Source organism: Pogona vitticeps, chromosome 6 (assembly GCF_051106095.1).
Source record: "Pogona vitticeps strain Pit_001003342236 chromosome 6, PviZW2.1, whole genome shotgun sequence".
In the NCBI taxonomy this organism is placed as follows: domain Eukaryota; kingdom Metazoa; phylum Chordata; class Lepidosauria; order Squamata; family Agamidae; genus Pogona; species Pogona vitticeps.
In genome coordinates this window covers 102,476,909-102,495,837 of record NC_135788.1, presented here as the reverse complement: position 1 = coordinate 102,495,837, position 18,929 = coordinate 102,476,909, and the positions used below count along the sequence as shown (strand labels likewise).

The following is an 18,929-nucleotide window of genomic DNA, read 5'->3' as shown; positions in this document are numbered from 1 at the left end:
CTACCTATAGATTCACAGTATGTCCACTGAAGGTCTGCATTATAGTTTGTGGTGAGAGAGCACCAGGGTTTCACACCAGACATTCCATCTGTAGTGCATGAGAAGTAGAACTCGAGGTTGTAGACAAATGGAAAGACACAACGTTCCCTGGGATCTACATCCAGTTCTCCTAAGCAGAAAGAGGGAAGGAAAGGCCAAGACATTTGGGTACAGTAGATTTAAAGCAGGCACAACTGTATTCCAGAAGGTAGAGAGCTGGGCTTGAATATAGTGCTCATCTCATCTCGGCCAATTTACAAAGTCATGATGCTGAAATCCAACAAGAACAGATTACACCGTGTACAGTATGAATTCTCCATCCCAAATTCAAATTGTGACTCAATGTGTCATCAGAAGGTTTAGTCTCTAATTAGAAATGTTTATTGTCAAGGTAAAAAGCAAGGTAGGGAAGAAAGTGGGAGCCACATGTATGTGTCATGAGCTGAAGTTATGATACTGCACAACACAAATTCAAACCTGTTGAGATTCACACCTCTTGAACTAGGACAGAGAGTAACAGTTAATCCACCAGATTTCAGATGTTCCGCTTGTTCTGATGCAGTTCTCAACTCTTTCACACGCAAACACACAAAAGACAGGAATAATGTATATTTTGAATGGTGTACTTCAGGAGAAAATGCATTTGGGGAAGAAGCCCTGTGTGTTTATATATTTGCTGAAATGCAAATTATTGTACAGATTAATTTAAGTGCACATGAATAGAAACAAACTGACTCATGTACTCTTATGACTAACGATCTGTGAGAGCAACCACAGATTTTGTCTTCTGCAGCACACACAGCATAGACGGCTGTCTGCCCCTCTGCCTTTATTTATTTATTTATTTATTTATTTATTTATTTATTTATTTATTTATTTATTTATTTATTTATTTATTTATTTATTTATTTATTTATTCATTCATTCATTCATTCATTCATTCATTCATTCATTCATTCATTCATTCTATTCTATTCTATTCTATTCTATTCTATTCTATTCTATTCTATTCTATTCTATTCTATTTATACCCCGCCTATCTGGTCATTTCGACCACTCTTTCATGAAACTTCAGCCCTGGGAAGGGTAGCAATCATGCACACATATATACACCTGGGCATATGCACATCTATATAGAGACTCATACATCCTTGCACACACAATTTGCCTGAACCGTTTGAGAGAAAACCATTTGAGAGAAAATGTGGAGGAATCCTGCTGTTATTTCTGACTTATTTCTGTCTGATGGGATTTCCCTTCTGCCATTCAGTCTCTCCATGCACTCTTCCATACTCCTCACCATCCAGTTGGGCTGCCAGGAGCACCCAAAGGGATTTTCTCTGTGCAGAAATTGATGCATGGAACTCTCTCTCTCTCCCTCTCTCTGTCCACAGAAAATTGAAGCAAGTGTCAGGACCAGTAGGACCCAATGGTGTCAGAGAAGGGGTGGGACTTGCAAGCATGGCTCCACCCTGAGGCCATTCCAACCCCCAGGACCGAAATTATCTAACACTCTTGTACTAAGACCTATATATTTCTTTACTGATGTAAGCAGGGCTTACACTGCAGACCCACCAGCTTCTAGTAAACTTCTTTCAGTGAGAATCCAGGTCTTCAACATAGTCTACACACTATCTGATTTCAAAAACTACTGGAACAAATTATACTGAATTAAATTTTCTTGCATGAGTTTTCTGATGTGCAGTTATGTTAAAGAAAAATTTTGACGAACAGTTCTGATACTCATGGGATAATTTTATTGTGCCCATATTCCACAAAATACGTACAGGCATGAACATTGATTCATTTCCCCCATTGCCTTGCCCATCATGAACACTGCATCTAACAAACAAGAAGCTAATACAGATGGATGGTGCCAAAAGTTTTCATACCTGGACCCTTCCAGATTGGTTTGTATTCCTATTTGATATTTGTTGGATTTCTTTAGCCACTTTCCTTCCTTCATCATAATTGAATCTACTCCTGTTAAACTGGCAAATATGGTCATTCTGCTCTCTTCCTACCTGTCACATTACAATACACCCATTTCTTATCCACATCATAGTTGTGGCTGGTGGCACACCACAATTTTCCATCAATCCTGCCCTCACTCGTGCATGCATTGTGGGAGGTGCCCTTGTAGATGAATGGGAAGACACAGGACGGATTCTGGATATTTGGCTCTTGCTCTGCAGATACCTTAGGATCTGGATCTTTAAAACAGAAGAGAAGGTGAATCCAAGATTTGTTGACACGCAACTTTTCCCTAATTTCACCCAGCCACATTACAAATGGAGTAAAACATGCCTTTGTAGCTAAATGCAAAGAGGCAAGGTGGACTTTCCATGTTCTTATCATGTTGTCACAATATTATTATTATTTTCACAGAAAGAAAGAAAGAAAGAAAGAAAGAAAGAAAGAAAGAAAGAAAGAAAGAAAGAAAGAAAGAAAGAAAGAAAGAAAGAAAGAAAGAAAGAATGTCAGATAGGAGTGCCAAATGGCCCCCAGCTTCCTCCACATTTCCTCTTCCTTTTCCCACCTGAAGGTTCACAATACGTCCATTGTAAGTCAATGTCATAGTTGTTGGTAAGGGAGCACCAGGGCTTCTTGTTGGACATCCCATCCGTTGTGCATGACGAATAGGATGTTTGGTTGTAGATGAAAGGAAAGACACAAGGACCCTTGGGATTGGCATCTAGTCCTAAATAGGTGAGCAGGTAGAAAGACAGAAAGGCCAGGTAATTGTTAGGAAAATATTGGTACAATACACAAAAAGGCAACTGTGCTTTAGCAGACAGAGAGTTGACTTTGGATCTGCAGATGTAGAGGGGTCAGGGGAAGGAAGAACTGTTGCAAATTTTATCTCAGCAAGTGCTATTATTATTATTATTATTATTATTATTATTATTATTATTATTATTATTATTATTATTATTAAATTTTAAACACTCACATCCCACTTCATTTCCAAACAAAGAAAACCACACAAAGACAAGTTGCCACCATATCCAGCCTGCTATACTTGGAAATTAGGTAATTCGGTCTGTCTTTATTTGATATGAATACGGAATTTATGTTGAAGTTTTGCTTAATGAAAACAGATCCATCATCTAGATGAGATTAACTTATGCATGAACAAATGCAATTATATAAGCAGATTCTCCAGTTCCCAGTGATTACTAACCCTAAACATGTATAATTGAAATCATCACACAATCTTGTAGATTTATTTTTGCCCCATTCCTTTTCTCTCCTTTCTCTGTGCTCTCCTTACTCTCTATATTCATTCGCTAGTGTCACATCAATTCTTTTTAGAAATAGCTTTCCAATGGCCAAAGTACCGTAACTCAAAGTAACTCAAATCTTAAAGATCTTTATTTTCACAAGTACTCATAATTATGGTAGTCATTGTCTGCCATCATTTCTCTTACTGATGTCAGCACAGTAGCTCCATTTATGATCCCTGTCATAATTTCTTGTGGTAGCACACCAAAATCCTCCTTTCTCCTCTTCTGTGCAGGTGTAGTATGTCTGGTTCTTGTAAACAAAGGGGAAAATGCAAGGCTGACCTCCAGAACTGCCCCCATGCTCTGAAAACGTGAAGAAGATGAAAGATGTGAACAACCAGAGCTGTTAATTCAAGAAATAGTTATAGATGCAGAAAATATAGGCATGGTGACCGTCAGCTAATCTTTCTGTCCTTACTTCCCATTTTTATACTATCAAACATGCAGATAAGACATTTCTGGCAAGGCATGAACCACTCACCCTGAAGAGAACAGTGCTTCCATTGGCCATCGTCATCATAGTTAGAAGTTGTACCACACCACAACTGCTCATCAATAGCTCCATCTTTGGTGCAGGATGAGTAAGATCTCCCATCAAAAACAAAAGGGAAGACACAAGAGACAACATCTGAAAGCAAAGAATAAGAAATCAAGGGGAAAATCAGTATGGGCTCACTGAAGAATCAAAGCACACAAAAAGTGATTAGCATCTTGCTAATCAATTACACTGTATTAGAAAAGGAAAAAGGACTAGAATCTTGCTAATCAACTCAGAATATGCTTACAGAAATCTGCTTTTTGCATATGGATTACAGTATAGTTATTATATATTACCTTACTTCAAAGATGCTCAAAATTTGGTTCTGGGGCCACATGTTCCCATCTTGTTGAAATGTCTTTTATTATGTAAAAACTGTTTTTATATATACTTATTGTATTATTTTATGCTGTTAGCCACCTAGAGTGGTCTTAACCAACCAGATAGGCGGGATATAAATAAAATAAAATAAATGTGGCATCCTAGGCCATTGGGTTCTTCTATCTCCCACCCACCTGCCCCAAAAAATGATGTGTTGCAGCTTCTGGATATTTTCAAGAGCTGCAATTCCCCTTTAAAATAAATGAACTGCAACTCACCAGTTAAACACAAATACACAATTCACCATTTTTAAACTTGAAAATGGATTTCCCATTTTTTAATTTTTTTTATTTTTGCTGGGGAATTCCTGTTTTGGAATCCTGTGTATTCCTTGGGGATCCCTGGTGCCAAAGAAATGGCCACCAACTCTTAGATTTCCTACCTCTGCCTTCCTTGGACCAAGTCTGGAGGTTATAAGCTCAGCAAATTCCCCTTTGGAGATCTGATATTTCAACCGTACCTTCGATTAATATTATCTGAATTATAGCCCAAATGGCACTCCAAAATTGCCTCGAGTTATGAACAAAGTTATGTCCATTCATCCTTGCTTTAAATATACAGTTTCCCCTGTTTGGAGATGTAATAATTCCTGCTTCCATGAGACAGCCTAAGGATAAGAGAGCTGATGCATTGGAGTACAATATATGTATGCCATCAATAAATTTCAGAGCTTTTAATGTTTTATTGATTGTATTTTAAATCTATTTAAAAGGGAAATTGTATATATTATGAATTAAATATGCACTACAAATCCCAACTATATATGGAACTGCTGGATAGCTCAGTGGTTTAGCCATCTGGCTGAGGAGCTGGACAGACGCTGGACTCAATTCCCTTCCAGCTCTGCAGTTCTAAGATGATGATGATGATGATGATATTTTCAGTTAAAATGGATTAAGCTTTTTCCAAATAGATTTTCTTTATTTCTTAATTGAATGGCAACAGTGGATGATACCTTTATTAGACCACTAACAACAAAACAAAATGAGAAGCAGATGTTTGCTTGCAACCTCTGACAGCTGTTTATCAGTCTAAGCACTGCAGAGCTGTGGATGGGGCACAAAACACATTAAAGTTCCAAAAATCATAGCCAGATGTGCACGCCAGGTTCCTCTGTCAAAAATAACTCAAAATGGGAGCTCAAATCTGAGGTTTAGGTTTCAGATATCAGCTCTAGTGGTGTTGATTGAAATATCTCTCCCAATCTTGTTAGACACCTCTGGCTTGAGCCTGTAAGGTTCCATCCCCTCATCCCTAATAAGAAGACATTTGCTGTTTTCAATAAATTACACATTTCAATTGCAAATTGGAGCTTCAATGGAACTTCAACACATGCTCGTAGAAATTCCAGCTTGTCCCCATGATACTTTTGTTCTGATGGTTGTTGTGGGTTTTTCGGGCTCTTAGGCCATGTTCTGAAGGTTGTAGTTGGTTTGGGAGTGGAGTACAGAGTGCCATCCTCTGAAGATGCCAGCCACAGAAACTGGCAAAACGTTAGGAAGAACAACCTTCAGAACACAGCCAAAGAGCCCGAAAAACCCACAACAACCATTAGATCCCAGCCATGAAAGCCTTCGCGAATACATTTTTTTGTTCTGTCCTGCTGCAGATAAGCCAGCTCTGTGGCAAGTCATTTCAGGGATTGTTATGGCTGGAAGAAACTCTTCCAGTCCTCTGTGATTACCCCCTGAAGACATTACCTGAGACTCAAGGGGTATCCCTTGGCATCACCATTACCTGTGCCCGCTGCACTCACTGGCTGAGGATTGCAGATCACTATCAGGAAGGCCAAGGAGGGAAGCATCTTGCCTTAGCTGGCTGGTAAATTGGTAGGAAGTAAATGGATTACCAGTTCCCCTTGCTATATAATCTCTGTTTGGCCTCTCCCCATGTCGCCTTGCCAGCCAAAGTGGCCATTTCCTTCACTGTAGCAAAACTGAAGCATATAAATAATGTTTTCCCTTCCTTGTTTCTTGGACAACAGCCGTGGCTGTTTGCCATGTTCTGCAGAAGCTGTCAGGTCACCACAGACCAATGACCATTGGTGGAACAATATGATAGATTGTGTTTCCATAAATTTCCTGCTAGCTACAATGAGCCATTCTGTCACCATCTTATGTCCCCAAAACTTGTGGGTCTTCAACACCTACCATCATCACCAGCCATCATAACCAAGGGTTGAGATGATGGGAGTCGCAGCCCAAAAAGACCTGGAGACCTGAAATTGGAAAAAGGCAGCCGTACTGATCCCTGTTTCCTATCAAGACCCATAAATGACTCTCTAAGGGCCATGTGGTCATGGGGCCAACTGCCAAAACTGTCATGCAGCAGAGCCATACTATTACACTAGAGCATGAACAATTCTTGTTCTTGTCACATCCTCCTCGAAGGACTACAATTATCTGAAGTTGCAATGCAACGTGGCAAGGATCTTGATTGCCATTCCTTCAAAGAGACACAGAGAAGCTCAATTCACCTGAATGCTTTTATAGCCAAAGTCTTGCCGTCTGAGGCTATAACCAATTTTTACTTGGAAATGACAGTGACAGACACCAGAAGAGGGTGGGGATTTGTCTTGCTCCAAACTGCTGTACTGTGACGGAACACACTGCTAGTTGTTTGTTCACCTTAATAGACGTACAGCTGATGTTCCGCAACATCCATGAAGATCTAGGTGGGAAATAGGCTGGACAAGAGTCCTTCTGCCCTCAGAAGACCAGCGAGGTCCATTGTACTGGAGTAACCGACTGCTTCTCATCCCTTCTTAATTCTTGTGTTGTCTCTCTTCCAATGTGACACAAGAACTGCTGGATAACTCATTGGTTTAGGTCTCTGGCTGTGGAGCCAAAGATTGGAAGTTCAGTTCTCTTCCTTGACAGGAGCCAAACATGATGACCCATAAAGTCCCTTCCAGCTTTGCAGTTCTAAGTTGATGACAAAGGCAGCGAAAATCTGACTGGTCAGGAGAATGAAGGGGATGTCACTTCATTTCAAAGTGATTGGATTACCATTCTCCATTTGTACTTGTATTTTGCTTTTTGGGGGTGGGAGACTGCTGATCTGTTTGGGACCTAATTCAAGAGGATGCAAGAGGATGCAGCAGGAAAGGGCATTTAAAGTGACATTTAGGAAAGGGCCTGCTCCAGACTGCAGCACAGTCTGGATTCCTCCAATATGAGATTCTCTGAAAACTCACCTGTATTCTTCTACTAAGGTAAACACACAGCAACTGTTCTCACTTAGTGACATCCAGATGTTTTCCTCCTTCATCACCATCTCTTCCGGAGGCTCTGAAATAGGCAAACAAAGCATGCAATTCAAATTGAAAAGCCATTTCTCAAACTGGGCACCCAGCATTCAGAAACTGGTGCCGTATCACCCTATGCCAACAGAGATCTGTTGACATGGCAAGGCTGGTAGGACTGAGCTCTGTACTTCCAGGAGGCTACTGACATTGTGGGATCAGCCTGTCCAAGCATTCAGTCAGCTGAACCCAAGGACCAATCAGTGAACTTCACGGGGCTTATGAAGGCCCAGCCTCAGCACTTGCTTCTCCATCTGAACAGGTTCTTGTGCAAATCCATTCACATTTCCCATTTACTTATTTGGATCGTGACTTTTTCTTGGCATTGAGGATGGCAACTGTGCCTGACCCACTTGGAGTTGGAGACATCTCCCCTGAGCCTGTCTGTCTGGAACCTGCTTTTTATGAAAGCTTAAGAGCATCTTTTATTACAGTGGTCCCCAACCTTGGGCCTCCAGATGTTCTTGGACTTCAACTCCCAGAAATCCTGGCCAGCAGAGGTGGTGGTGAAGGCTTCTGGGAGTTGTAGTCCAAGAACATCTGGAGGCCCAAGGTTGGGGACCACTGTTTTATTAGGTCTTATTTCAGAGACAAGGGCATCGCTGGTGTGGAGAATGGTGTTTAAACAGGACAGCTTGATTCATACCACCAACTTAGCATCTTGTGCTCTTATAAGCAGTCGGCGAAATTAACCTGAGAGATGTTGAGGCAATTCTAATTCGTCTGGTTTACAGATTGTTCCAATGACGAACAGCTGAATGGAGGAAGAAGAGGGTCTCTTTTGAACTTGTGAGAAGGAAGCTACTCCGGCCTTAAGAAGTGAAAAGAGACATTGCCTGTTCTGAAGAAGACCTGTACGAAAAACAGAACAGAAAGTCACTTGTCGACACAGCTTGTTCCACCCAGCCCGGATCTCCATTCATCCAACTATGTGATAAATGGGCCTGTGGAATTCTATGTCTCCCATGTCCTTCTTCCCACAGATGGGAGCGACTATTGTTAGTTGCACTGACAGGTGGGTCTGATGTTTAATGCATGGCAGAATGCCTGGAATCCCTTGAACACTGGGATTTAACAAGAATCGAAAATATTCTACTACACTGAGTGCCTCATCTCTGTGAAGCAGCTGGCCAGCACATTGGGTTTGAATCCTTATCTTTCCCAGAACATCCAGCCCTGTGATAATTTGTTAACCCCTTCTCTGTTTGCTCCTTCAACACTTTTACCATCCAAAATTACTAAATACAGTCTTGGGGGGTGGCAAGCCATGGTTGTGTTTCCTGCTTCAGGCTTACCACATACCATGAATGAAGACAAACCTTCATTAATGGGTGACTAGCAAGCCCAGGAGGAGGGACATCACAAAAGTATCGAAGCCAGGACAGCTCGACTGACCGACCACAGCCTCAGCCTTGGCCCGGATATCTAGGCGGTAATGGGAGACAAAGGTAGACGGAGTGGGCCATGTGGCAACTTGGCAGATATAAATGATGTCCACTCCATGGAGGAAGGCCATTGAGGATGCTGCAGCTCTAGTAGAGTGAGCTCCCACTGGTTTCTCTATGTTGACCTTTAGTCCTAACGCTGACAAAAGAGACAGTGTCAAGGACGTGTATTTACAAGCTTGTGATTTTGACTCAGCAACCAGGTTATCCAGTTATCCAAATATGGGTAAACAGAGATTCTGAAAACCTGAGAAAGCATTGATGGTCTGACCGGATGCCAGCATCCTTTTTGGGGATCGTCCCTTTTAAATTGGGGCCCATTACTGTACTGTGAAACCCAAACTCCTCCTAAGTTCTTTGGCTCTTAATGCGTTAGCTTCCTCCCCCCACGCCTCAACTCCAGAGTCTGAACATTTTAGGCCCTACCTGGAGATGTCATCATCACTAGGACAGAGTGGAGCTCCTGGACTAACTTTGTTGATTATCCTGGTACAAAAGCAGGTGCGTTTCTATGCCCACCAAACACCAGTTTATAATCCTGGACAGGGCTGGGGGGTCCAGTCCTTTGAAGTCCCCAGATGCTTTCCCCTGGGAGGCCTCTATGCAAGTGGCCCCCACCTCTCCAGCTGAAAGGATGAGCACTGGCCTGCAGATTTGTAGATTGTGACATCAGCAGAAAAAACAGAGGCTGGGCTGTTGGGGCGTTGTTAGGCAGCAGTAGCAGCAGAAATGAAAGGAAGTCGCAGGATGGCTGTATACCCATCACTGGGAGGAGCCTGCCTCAGGTCAAGGGTGCAAATTTAAGATTTGGCCAATAAGGACATTATAAGGAAAAAGTTGCCAAGATTCTAGTGTTGAGAGCCCATTCACAACTACCCATTGATTCTTTCTTTGGGTATGAGAGGTTCCAACTAAATCTTACACGAGCCCACCATTTTGAACCACTGTACCACCCTGAAGGTTTGGTTTGGAAGCTAAGCAGGGTCTCACCTGGTTAGTACTTGGAATAAGAGATACCGTGTATTTAGAAGCTTGCGATTTGGACTCAGCAACCAGGTTATCCAGTTATCCAAATATGGGTAAACAGAGATTCCGCCTACTGAAAACCCGAGAAAGCGTCGATGGTCTGACCGGATGCCAACATCATTTTTGGGGATGGTACAAGGGAACAATCACATCTTTTCCTAACAGAGCCTGAATTTCATCTTCCAAAGGGGGGGGGGTGGCCTTAATGTGGCCTGTGACAGGGAGTATATCAATGCAAGTGGCCCCCACCTCTCCAGCTGAAAGGATGAGCATTGGCCTGCAAATTTGTAGATTATGACATCAGCAGAAAAAAACAACAGGCATGGGGATAAATGGACAAGGAGGAACATCTCAAGTAAGGCCAGAGATATAATATAAGAAAGTCAGAGAGAAAAGTGTCTAGGCAAAACATTGGAAAGGAGGAAATCAACATGGACAAGAACTGATAGAAGCCCTATTCAGTTGTTCTGAAATCCCTTGTTGTCAACACAGGTAGAGAGGGGTGGTTGGCTCTGCCCTTCCTAATCAATTTGCCTGTCTATGCAATGACCTGTCTGAAGTGAAGGGTCTTTTTTGTGTATAGACTCTACAGGTCAGCAAGAACCTGGATTTTCTGGGATCCTTGCTCTCACATAGATCTTAAAAAAAAAAAAGGCTTTGGGTTATAACTGAAAAAAATACTGTGGCCTTAAACTGAGGAGTTTAACAATTAGAGGTCCAAGCATGAAACATAGTATTTTCAGTAATTCATAAAATGCAGTATTTTCAGTAATTCATGCATTATAAGTTGTTGCTGGTCCCATATTCTGTGTTGTCTTTCTCAGAGAACAGATTGAAACCCAGTACTCATTCAGATGGTCTTCAGTGCCTCCAGAAGTTACTTAGTCACCAGTTAAAGGATATAATGGCTCCCTTCCAGCAGGGGCACGGTGTCGTCATCCCGCCCATCCACCCACACAGGACATTCAACAGGTGTAAGGGTCTTCCAGGGTCCTCCCTGTATCCCTCATTTCGCTCACCCTCCATTTTAGCCTTTCTCTCTCCTTTCTCTTTCTACTCTTTCTTTTTCTTCTTTCAGCTTTCTCCTCCATTCTCTGGCTTCAGCCTCACCCCAATAAGATGGTCTCAAGGGGGAACTCTCTTCTTTTTCTATAGTTGGCCTCTTCCTTAGGAACTCTCAGCCTCTCCCACGCTCCAGTCCAGGGATTCTTCAGCCAGACCCACTCCCAACCTGGTGGCAACTGTTCCTCCCTCCTCTTTATATCAGCTGTCCCTGCCTCTGTCTCCACCCCCTTCTTCCGCTCTATTCCCGCCATTTTTCCCTGAGTCTCCTCAATAGTTAGCTTACGTAATCCTCCTTCTATTTCCTTTTCTGTCCCTTGCTGCTCTGTTCTCTTGGGAGATGAGGCAGGCTGAGTTTGTACAGTGGTGCCTTGCAAGGTGAATTTAATTCGTTCCATGGTTAATGTTGTCTTGCGAAAAATTCATCTTGCAAAGCGCAGTTTCCCATAGGAATGCATTGAAATCTAATTAATGCGTTCCTATGGGCAAAAGAAATCAGAACAAAGTCAAATTTGGTTTACAAAGGGTTTATTAAATGCTCTTTAAAGCCATACATATTGTGCAGATGATTTTTTAAATTTCAATCAAAAAACTTTCACTTTTTAAACATCATAGAAAAACATTTAAAAATCAGCAAACATGAGGCAGGAACAAAAAACGGAAAACATTCATCTTGTGAAGCATGACCATAGGAACATTCGTCTTGCGAGTCATCAACCCCCATTGCCAAAACCATTTGTCTTGCGAGTTTTTTGCCCTGCAAGGCATTTGTCTTGCGAGGCACCACTATACTTCCTTCTCTGCTGTATGGAGGAGGGACGGCACTCCGGCGAGAGAGATATCACTCTCAACCCCTGTCTCACATACATGGACACATCCAAACATTGCATAGCCATGCTATGAGGAGTAGTAAATACTCTATATTGACTGTAATCCTCTGGTGGACTCAGTGTAGATTTATCAGGAACAGGGGGAGAAAAGACAAAAAGCTTTTGTAAAATGCTCAGAACATTTATTGACATTCGCATGCAAAGCTTCCCTGGAACAAAATTGGGGCGAGGGGGGAGGGTGCAGCAGCTTTGATTCTAGGGGCAATCAAGCCCAACATCCAGCTGACAAACAGGAGGCAGGACAACCATTTCCACCGAGTTGCACTGCTGGCTTTCTGGACATCTATTGGTCCAAGCAAGGAGTGCTGTTAGGAGGCTGGTTGCTGTTACCAAAGCATTTGGCAGGAGGGAAAGGATACCGAAACAGTGGGGCGTTCTGGATGAGCTTCCAAGCATCCACCACCACTTTGGCCTCTTTTTCTGCATCCCTGCCATAAACAGTCTCAAAAACAAATGCCCTGGAATCTTCTCTGTACCGGTTGAAAATGGGGTTGATTGTCCGGACAATGTTCCTTGCGTCATTTTCATTGAGACAGCGCTCTACACAGGGAGAGAGTTTGCTGAAGAAGAGGAGACAACTATTTTGGTCCTTATTGGCTAGCATCTTTTCTATGGGACTTGCCTTGCCTCCAGCCAGTAAGCGCCATTCAGCATGCTCTCGAGGCAATGAAAGTTTAGGTCTAGCTGCCACAATGTTTCCTATATTTGGGTTGTATAAGCCATCCTTTCTTCTTAATGCAGTATTCATGTCCTCCATCACTCTTGGAGGCAAAGCCCTTCTCAAATTACTCCGTGTAGGGTTTTTGCAGTATGTTGGATCCAGTCTTACAGCCACAGCATAATGGGAGTCAACACCATAACTAAGAAAGGAGAGAATAAAAACAAGAAAGAGGAGAGTCAGTGAGGAAAAAACATTGGCACCTACTTACCTGGGGAAATGAGGCACTGCGCCTCTTGCTGCTCAGCTTAATCCTAGCATCTTATTTTTGACTTCTTCGCTACCAGAGGTACATATGAATCCTTGACTGCTTCTCTTGCCTCTGTGTGTTAATGTAGGCGTACATGTCTCTGTGTGCTTACACATATGCTGACATTAACAGACACATGAAAGCTGTCACTGAAAAACAGGTGGCAGCAGTAGTGGAAGATGGCACTGATGGAAGATCTTTCACATACTTTATCCCTCAGAAACCTTTGATGAGGCAATCCAAAATAAAACAAGAGATAGAGCTGGAAGATGAAACTCCCAGGTCAGAAAGTGTTCCTTCAGCTACTAAGAAAGAGCAACAGGAAAGTACAAACAGTATTGTTGGTAATGAGGGAGTGGATTAAATTGCTGAACTGCATAGATGCAGAAGAAAACTCTGATACTGCACATTACAAATAACTGGAAGATGGAATGTGGGAAGTACAAATCTAACTAAGTAGGCTCAATTTAGATAAATCAAAAAAGCCCTCTTTACCAGCCTCCCAGTTACCTGAAATATCCTTTCCCCGTCCCCATTCTTATCTTGCAGAAGCAGATATACATGGGGGTGCAACCAGCAAAAATAAAGATAGGGAGCAGTGATGGGTGAGAAATTCAGTTGATCTTAAAAGAGAAATTTAATGCAAAAGCTATCCAAATTCACACCACTCAAGTCTACACACAGCCTAGAACACGGTTACACAGTAATAGTCACAAATTTACCGATGTTTGAATATGGTTCACAAATCAATTCTACAGGAGTATTCTGATTAGTCCCCCACTCCCATATATGGAGCCCTTGCTATGCAAAGCACTCAGAGAGCCACAAAGGTACCATCTGATGTAGTCTATGATTGCTGACAGATGAGCTTTCTCCATGGAGTCGAAGGCTCCACTCCTCCAACAATGTGAGAAAGTCACACAGAAGAGGATGAAACCTGGCCATGATCTGAACATCTACAAGAGAGGAAAAAAACAAAAAGTAAAAGACAAAACAAAACCCATTTTATTAGAAAAATAAACATTCAAATACTGGCAACGTTCAAATACAAGGTAAGAGACTGACTGATTCTCCAAGTGGTGTTCACATTTTGATAACACATTCATGCTGGGAACTCAGTAATTTGAAATCACTGAAAAGTGTCTACAATTGATTTCAAGATAACACAAAGACTATTCTTAAAACAGGCGTACAAAAGCTTGAAAAATAAGTTAGCAATACACACAGGAATAGAGACATACACTGTCTTTGGGCAACTGTGTAAATACAAATTGAACTGTGAGTATTTCTGCATATTTGTGCATTTATAGGCTGACCATGGGCTAGAGCAAAAAGCCCAGAGGCATGTATATATTGGAGTGCCAGTTCCCCCTTGTTGACACGGCATTCCTGCACCATAATTAGAAGTGGGGAAAGAGGAAAAATTGAAGAAGATACTTGGTTAACAACCCACTAAGAAAGCAAATGTGTTCTTAGAAATTCACCTGCCTTGTCTTTCTTACTAAAATGTATTTGATTACATCAAAGTCTTATAGGTATGGTACCACTGGTTTCAGATCCAGGGAGCAGAAAGAACAGGGGGAGAAAGAGAAAGGATGGAAAATGTAGAAGAGCAGCCCCCAGCTGGCTTGGAGTTTCTCTTTGTTGTTGAGAAAAGGGAGATAGGATAAAAATAAAACAGATTGCCCAGCTCCGCAGACTCTCCCTGGTGCTCTTCTCTTCTCCCTGCACCATTCAGTCTATACTCTGTCCTTGCCTTTTGGACTTCTTCATTCACAGGAATGGAGCCTCCACAAAGAACCGAACATTTGCAAATATTGTTACAAACCTGGGCGGGCCAAAAATGTCACCAAAAGGGCTCAGAATGGATCAGGAGGCTGTTCATATTTTGATGTAGGAGACAGTCTACAAGTCAAACTCAATGAGAAAGCAGCTTTGTATTTAGAAGCACTGAACACGTCACTCTTCTAGCAACAGTATTTTCTGACAACCATGGGCCTGATCAATCAGACTTGCAAATGAAACTTTTCCTCCTGCTGACCAATCACAAAGCAAACCCAATTGGTTTGCAAGATGGGGTTGGAGACAAAAGGCTGTGCTATGATGAACAGCCATCTTTCAATATTTCAAGGAGATCTGTTTTTAAATGTGAAGCTGCTGTCTTCTCTAGTTCGACCCTAAAAGTCCTTAATTTCAAAGCATGAGACAGAGATTGGATCGATCCCTCTTACAGAGTTTGCTGTCCAGGTTCCAAGCAATGATGAAACACCGTTAACTCCATGGTAAGAATGATAATCATTCTCTCTCCTTGTTAAAAGATGCTTCATCGCCTTGCTCGGCAGGGACAAGTCACTAGAAATGAGAACTTTTGAGTTAACCCAAATGGGAAAAACACAAAAAAGACATTAACTTTCAGAGTTTTTTCCCCCTTCATCTTCTTCACCACTCATCTCTCAGTTTACCAGGATGTGTTTAATCAAATACTGTTGTGAAGTCTGCCGTGCCAGACAGTGTGATTGGATGAGTGCCAGACAGAACCCGAATAGGAAAATCCGGAATGAAAGAAACAAACAGAGCCGGTCCCTCTCCTGTTTCATGAAAGGACCTGAGAACGAATGGCACACCCCCTCGAAACAACCTGAAATGAATGAAATCGAAATGTGTGCCCCGGGCACATTCCTACCAATCACCACCCCCACCTTTTAAATAGCTACTTCATCTCTCTCAATAAATTAATGAATTTAATTTTGTTTAATGTGAATTTTACCATCAATAGATTAATTTTTAAATGTTATTTCCTACAAAGGAAACCTTCTCATAGTGACAGAAAGGAAGAGCCATGGTTCAATGTACGCTTTTTTTGGCCATGTACATTCCTTTTAGTGTGCTGGCTGGATAACTCAGTGGTTTAGGTAGGGAGTTCAATTCCCCACTGGGTCTCCTGGGAGAAGAGCCGGCCTGTGTAGCCTTGGGCAAGCTGCACAAACCCCCTTGTGAGAAGAAGGGGATGGTAAACCACTGCTGAGTATTCTCTATCTGGAAAAATTAAATACTTTAAGTGGAGGGACAAGCAACTGGGCAACACAGAAAAATGCTACCTAGATGCGTAACAGTGATTACTCACCTTATGATCCATCGTAAGAATGAAAATCCGTCTGCTTGCAGCAAGATCTGCTTAACTACCAGCAAGACTACTGCAAGACTCCAGCCTCTCCTCCTATAGAGTTACTCCAGTCTATTTTGAAAAGGGTTAAGACTTTCTGCTGCCATGGAGTTTCCGCATGATTGTATCAACATGTGATTGCATCAAAAGAATGAGCCAAGACAAGTAAGAACAAGACAGTAATTGCACTATCTAAATAGATAATGAGGAAAGATATCAAAAGAGTGGTATTGCAAAAAAAAAATTTAAGGAGAAACAGGAACTATGCGGTGAAACACAACGATTTCCCCCTAAATTTTGGAAAGATGTAGCAACATCTCTAATGGAGATTTACTTGACCGTTTGGAAAGGAAGTGAAATGCCTTGAAGTGGGGCATCTACTTGACTGTGTCTTTTGGACTGAATTCAACATCTCCACTATTTGCTGCTCTATGTCAAGGCAAAGGCAAGAGAGAGAAGCTGTAAACTTGAGCAGCAATGCATCGTCTCTGGAGAGAAACCTTGAAGTTCTGGATGGCATGAACCTCAGTTGGGTTGAGTTCTAAAGATCCCTCCCTAAGGGGGCTGTGCTCACCTGGAATGGATATGCTGAGAGTAGGGAATATCCTTGTTCTGAAATCGGCTGTGAAGCTGGGTTCTTCAACCCTGACAGGGGTTCCTATTGTTTCTACCCAAATAATGACCAGGAACACAAAAGCACTACATTCTGCTTGTGGGTCTGTGATCTGATGTGTGGATCTGGGCAATTCCAAGCTAGATCTGGAGTGGTTGCAGAATAAAGAGGAAATAAAAGGGACATGTAGATCCTTCTCACCAATAACTGAAATACATAAAAATACATTTTGGCATACCTGACCACTAGAGGTCATTGCTGCTACATAGAAAAACTCCAGTACTTTTGGTTCTAAAACAGGCAACTGCTGGGGACACCTTTTTTGCTTCTGCACCATCCGATGAACTCATAAGGAAAGTGCAAACATGGTTTTTATATAATGTCCAATCTCATGGTGAATCACTGATGCCTAATGACAGCCGTTCCATCTCCTTGTTGCTTTTCTTTCACGCTGCTTGCCTACAACAAGAAATTGGCCAAAATTCCACAAAGGAAGAGGATAATGGCTAAGTTACAAAAGTTTGGGATTCTGTATCATCAGAAAAAACCTGTGTTCATACTTCTTTGTCTATTTGTGTTTTCTTTTGAAGACATTTTCTTTATTAGCTCATTTTCAACAAGGTTATCAGGTGACTCTTAACGTACCCTTTCATTGTTGTTCTTATTGTTTTGGCTTGTATGTCACCCCATTGTTCTAGAGCACTCTCTAGAATGTGAGCTGGACACTCATTTTAACTGACCTTGAAAGGCTGAGTCAACCTTGAGCTGGCTACCTGAACCTGTTGGAATTGAACCCGGATCATGAGCAAAGGCTGGAATGCAGTACTGCAGTTTAACCATGGCGCCGTGGGGCTCTTCGTCGACATGCATTATTTTGTATATTTAATATATAATCTAATACTTGCTCACTCTTTTCACATGAACATAGCTTGACAAAAGTATGTGCTGTCTTCCTTCCTTCCTTTCATTCATTCATTCATTTTTATTCTGTCTTTCCCCCAAATGAGCTCAAGGTGGCATGCCTGGGCTCTCTTCTGTCCCACTTCATTTTCACAACACCCATGTGAGGTAGGTCAGTTACAAAAACACATACAGACAGAGAAAGAGTGGCAGGCCAAAATCATCCAGTGAGCTTCACAGCTCAGTGAGGACTTGAACCCAGATCCTTCACCTCTCAGTGCAGCACTCTTAAGCATTATACTACATGACTCTTTGAGGCTGGCATTACGAACATACTTATCTGGCAATAAGATGTACTCAGTTGGGCTCAATTCTAAGTAAATATGCATAGATTATATTGTCAGGGACTTTGTGCAACTCAACACAGCTTCCCGAGCAACCCTCCTCTGCACTCTCTTTGAGGAACAATAATCCCATTACATACATTGGTAAACACAAAGACACACATACACACAATTTACAGATATGAACAGGCACTGTTACTCATACACATACATGATATGTGACCACAATCTATATAAACACAGAGGTCTCACTGAAATCAGCGGGGCTAAGACTTCTGTCTCACACACATCTCCCCAGAAGTAAAGTCCCTTGAACGCCACGGGGGATACATTTTGAATAAACAAATATGGCATTCCACTGTCAAGTACTTGTAGCATGGCATCGCAGCTAGCCTTCGAACGAAAAGATCCAAGCAAAAGCAAACACAAGTCAACAAATGGAAATCCAGTTCCCTGGAACCAGACTCAAACCGGCAACCACTGCAACAGTTTCCATTGTCACAAAAACATCTGATGTCTGTGTGTTTATCTCGCTTCTTTCCACCCTGAGGCACAATCTGAAATGCAAACAGCACTTCTCCATGCCCGATGCATCCCACCCATGTTCACTCCTTCCAGGGACATGGAAATTCCCACCCCTGCCACAGTTTCCACCATTAACTGAGTCAATGAATAGTATTTTTTTTCCATCCACTCTAGACCCAAGGAAGTCTACAGCTTTGCAGGCAGGCATAACTGAACCAATCCTGGCTTAAACCAAGGTTTAAGCCCTGGCTTTCAGTGCTGCTGGGTTACACAGCCCAGAACAGGGTTGTTGCTTTCAAAATCCTCTGATTGTGCCCAGAGTATTAACCCTAAATAATCATAGCTAGTCTCCACACACAGAAGAGAAGACAGACTTGGTCCTCATTTGTGTGCTTGTTTATTCGTTTGAATGGAGATCCTGGCTTTCTCCCAAAAGGAGAACTC

General features: G+C 42.1%; 1 non-coding gene across 1 annotated transcript; it reads right to left on the bottom strand.

Moving 5' to 3' along the window:
* Positions 1-967: 967 nt before the first annotated feature.
* LOC110089947 (uncharacterized) lies at positions 968-3,896 on the bottom strand. Its single transcript, XR_013537607.1, has 4 exons — positions 3,808-3,896; positions 3,471-3,629; positions 2,579-2,740; positions 968-2,252 (listed from the first exon to the last, which is right to left on the bottom strand). It is a non-coding gene; the product is annotated as an uncharacterized LOC110089947 (transcript).
* Positions 3,897-18,929: the final 15,033 nt, after the last annotated feature.